Source organism: Callorhinus ursinus, unplaced genomic scaffold (assembly GCF_003265705.2).
Source record: "Callorhinus ursinus isolate GAN/ISIS: 27379988/994484 unplaced genomic scaffold, GSC_fseal_2.0 scaffold9, whole genome shotgun sequence".
Taxonomy (NCBI): Eukaryota; Metazoa; Chordata; class Mammalia; order Carnivora; family Otariidae; genus Callorhinus; species Callorhinus ursinus.
In genome coordinates this window covers 50,210,674-50,215,613 of record NW_027397071.1, presented here as the reverse complement: position 1 = coordinate 50,215,613, position 4,940 = coordinate 50,210,674, and the positions used below count along the sequence as shown (strand labels likewise).

Below are 4,940 nucleotides of genomic sequence, written 5' to 3'. Positions count from 1 at the left end.
TTAAAATATAAGTACCAATAACGTTAACTGACATTTATTAAGGGTTTACTGTATGCCAGGCACTGTGCTAAATGGTTCCTCTATTATCTCATTTAATCCTCATACAATCCTATGAGTACATAATAAAGGTCAATGATCCCTTTTTGAATCACTTGAGGGCCAAATATCTTTTGGCATTCAGAACTTTTCCAAAAATTAATAGTGTATCGCTTCTCGGCCTTTTGGCTAAGATCAAGTGCAAAAATTAATAGTGTACATATGCTACAGGTAGCACCCCTACCAGATTAAGTTAGATTCTTCCTGAGTTCAGATCAGGACAGGTTTTCTTGGGAAATGAATTATAAAAACCTTTGATTTTCAGAGATTTGGGATTTCAGAATTACAAACAAAAAATTGTTTGTATAATCATCCCAGATGTATAGATGAAGAAACTAAAACTAAAGAACTTGTCTAAAGTGGGGTGCCTGGCTGGCTCAGTAAATAGAGAAGGTGACTCTTGATTTTGGGGGTGTGAGTTCAAGCCCCATGTTGAGTATAGAGATTACGTAAAAATAAAATCTTTAAAAAAAAAGAAAAAAAAACTTGTCCAAGGCCACAGAGATAATAAGGAGCAGACAATTTGGTTGAAATTTTACCATGCTTCATCATTTTACTATAGTACCTGAAAAACTTAAGGCATTCATTCTGAATCATGGGAGATGTTTTGTCTAAGGGGGACAACCCTGCTTTGCAGAGGAGATTTCACATCAGGGTGTGGAATAAACTAACTAATCCTTAAAGTGTTTTCTCATCCTAAAAGTCCACAATCCTCTGAAAACATATATCTCTCTTACGCTTAGTTCATAGGCCACATTTGTACATAGCTTATTGTGGTGTACATAAAAATGGCATTTGCTTCATCCACTTACTTAACAAATGTGGTTTGAACATGCAGCATTTGCTAAGCATGTAAAAAGATGTGAAGACTTATTGTACATAGTCTGTGATCTCAAAGAATCTGTAATCCAATTGAAGAACAAGACATAAAAACAGAAAGAGTTAAATGGTCATACAAACAGGACTAAATGAGAAAAACTACAGGTATGAAACAGAGAGTACACACCACTGGAGATCAGAGAAAGAGAAATCACTATGGGCTAATGGAATCAGGGAAGGCTTCGTGGAAAAGATGAAGCTGGGCCTCAAGGGATGGGAAGGATTTATATGGATATAGAAAAGAGGGGTGGCATTTCAGGTATAGGCTGTGACCCACATGTATATATCATCTAGTAAAAGGTTACATTTACAGTCAGCATATGCAAATTATTTTTAGAGACTATTCTTAAATGGATGCATGTATAAGAGCAAATAGTAGACACTCTCAAATGTGTCTTTTAGTATACATACATTATAAAGAACCCTCATATAAGCAGTTTTACACACCGTAACAAAAGTTGTTTTGATCATTTTCAACCAGGTAGTATTCCAAGAGCTTCTGCAGTAAAAGAATCAGCCCTAAAATCAATCAGGTACCTAAGAAACAAAAGCTGCCTCTAGGACAGAATATTCAAGTGAACTCTCTAGGAGAGACTACCTCCTCCACTATTCAGTAACATATCTTGAAGCACTGGATTGATTTATGTTTCCAGTGTCCTCTAAGATTCCATAACTTTAGGGCATCTACATAAATAAGTCTTGTGACAAATACATACTACTGAATAAGTATAATATAACCAGTAATATCACATGCATGTATAAATATGCTGATAGAGCTAATATTTATGTATGAAGAGAAATGATACCAAGATTTCACCCTAAATTTAAAAGCAAATTGTCACTTTTCAGTACACTCTCTAAAAAAAGCTCTCAAATCTCTGCATTATTCATTTTTAATAAATTGCTAAAAGGACTTTAAGCCCAGAAATTATTTCTTTTTGCCTGCAAAAAAAAAATCCTGTTTAAATAGAATGGTACACATTTTGAAATTAATATGTTGAGTCACACCACTTGGGTACATACTAAAAGAATCAGCAGAACCAAACGGTGAGCTTGGCAGTATCCCTTGGATTATCCTAAGGGTGATACAATTCTGCTTTCTCTGCTTTAGCAGGGCCAAAATAAGATGTGGTTCCAAAGGAACCCAGTCCATTTCTTGATGAGTTCATGACATTTCAAATCAATACCTTCATATTTGCTACTCCAGAGTTTAATAGTGATTGAATACCAGTAACATGCATGAAGTCAGAACATCCTCCTTTCTACTTTAAATCTCAATCTACATTTTTTTTTTTTTGGAGCCTATCTGTTCCGGTTCTGTCATTCATTCCCTAGAACACTCTGAAATGCTTCTTTTTATGTTTTAAAGTAGATATTCAATATTCTGATTAATATACCAATAGCAGAGGATAACACATGCCTTTGTAGTATCTGTATAGAGAATGCAAACTAGCGCAGCCACTCTGGAAGATAGTATGGAGGTTCCTCAAAAAGTTAAAATAGAACTACCCTATGATCCAGCAATTTCACTACTATGTATTTGCCCAAATACAAAATACAAAAATACTAATTCAAGGGGATACATGCATCCTGATGTTTATAGCAACATTATCCACAATAGCCAAATTATGGAAATAGCCCAGGTACCCATCAGCTGATGAATGGATAAAGAAGATGTGGTATATATACACAATGGAATATTACTTAGCCATCAGTAAGAATGAAATCTTGCCGTTTGTGACGACATGGATGGTGCTAGAGTATTACGCTAAGTGAAATAAGTCAGAGAAAGACAAATACCATATGATTTTACTCACATGTGGAATTTAAGAAGCAAAACAAATCAGCAAAGGGAAAAAAAGAAAAAAGAGACTGGTAAAGCAAGAAACAAGACTGTTAACTATGGAGAACAAACTGCTGGTGACCAGAGGGGAGGGGTGTGGGGGAATTGGTGAACGTGATGGGGGTTAAGGAGAGCACTTGCAGTGATGAGCACTGGGTATTGTATGGAAGTGCTGCATCACCCTATTGTACACCTGAGACTAATATTATACTGCATGTTAACTAACTGGAATTTAAATAAAAACTTTAGAAAATAGTATATGTATAGAATAACATTTTAAAGATTACTCAATGATTTTTGTTCTTGGAATTGCTTTATTCTTCTACCATTAAAATGAAATCTTGATACTAAAGCTTATGTATTCAAGGGAAACCAAAATCCAGAAAGCAAAGTCAAGTTGTCTTTGGGAAAAAAAAAATCTCTTAAATCTCTGACAGAAACGGTTATCTGGAAAAGCCTACAAATGTTTCATTTTATTTTGTTGGTATGGTTGTTTATTTGGTTTTTGTAAAAGAGAGGAAGTTTTCTTTTAAAAAGTAGGAGTATGAAGTTCTTAAAGTATAAACTCCATATGGAAACAACAGATTTGGGAAAAAAGACATAATGATAGGGGATCTATGTTTGAAAGTTGGGCTGAGGAAAAATTTGAGGATGGAAAGGAGAGCAATGAAGTTAGCCACTGATGTGAGTCTCTGAGAGGGAGCTGGCACTCTAGTTCCCCTAGGCTCTGCTCCTCATGAGATTACAATAAAAATCTCAGATAGGTTTGGGTTATTCTAAGAACAGAGATCTGCACTTTGCTTCCTGGGCAAAGTCCAGAAGACAGCAACTGTCATAAAGAAAACCATAGTACCTGAAGTATAAAGCAACAATTCAGCAGAAATTCAACAAGGTGTAGGAAGAAAGAACTTGGGACACTTCTCCAAATCTTCCTTGACCCCAGAAGTGGCTGCAAGAAGGCCAGTTGAACTGAAGGACAAGAAGGTACCATAGGTATGAACTGTACAATCTGGAAGTCATAATAGAGCCATAGACACTGAAGCAGATGCAACAGTGACTAATGAATAGCAGAGACAAAAGATCATCATAGACCAGATTTGTCCTTCTCCTCAGACCACAGCAAATTTAAACTCTGAAGAGCTTAGATGTCGCCATAGGGAAGGGTGGAACCCTAAATTTGGTTAAGTACACATTTGAAATAGTCGCTATATAATTAGTGGCAAAAAGGAACAATTAGGAAAGAACTTCCAAAACTCCCACCACCATGTACACCATGCTACTTACCTCCATACCCATATAATCTACTTCCCTTCAACTACTGTGGAGAATATTTATGCTTCTCTCTAAAGTCTAGTTCTCCATGCATTGGATCCTATCATCTCGCATCTATTCAAGAACAATGTTCTTCTTTTTCTTTTTTAAGGTTTTATTTATTTATTCATTTATTTATTTATTTAGAGGGAGAGAGTGCATGCTGGGGGAGGTGCAGAGCGGGAGGAGGAGGGAAAGAATCTCAAGCCGACTCCGAGCTGAGCATGGTCCACGCTGGGCTAGATCCCACAACCCTGAGACGATGACCTGGGCTGAAACCAAGAGTCACATGCTTCACAGACTGAACCACCCAGGTGTCCCAGCAACAGTCTCTTCTTTCTTCTGTATCATCAATTTTTCATTCTTTTCAAGGTCATTTCCATCAGCAAATAAATCTGCTATACTAACTTTTGTCTTTAAAAAAAGCCCTCTCGATGAATGAAATATGTGCATAGCACTATAACATTACCCCACAGCTTTTTTTTTTTTTTTTACTAATTACAAAGTGGAGAAAGAACTTCATAATGGAGAAATCTGGCAGTCACCATTTTAACTATGAGATCAAATTTAGCATCATTACAGTGGACAACTAACATTATGTGCCTCCTGATGGAATATAATGTGAAGCCCACAATGTAACTTAAGATATTCTTGCCAAAAATGTTTTACCTGAATTTCATTAAGCCTCTAAGACCTAATTTCCAGTTAACAGGATACATAGGTGAAAAAGAAACAAGCTAAACTATACCATGAACAATTAGAAAAATCCAGAATATGAGATATTCCATAGGACAACTGACCTGAACTTTCA

At 36.1% G+C, this 4,940-nt stretch overlaps 1 pseudogene; it reads left to right on the top strand.

Annotated features, from left to right (window-relative positions):
• Nucleotides 1-205: 205 nt before the first annotated feature.
• On the top strand, nucleotides 206-384 carry LOC112824073 (U2 spliceosomal RNA; annotated as a pseudogene).
• Nucleotides 385-4,940: the final 4,556 nt, after the last annotated feature.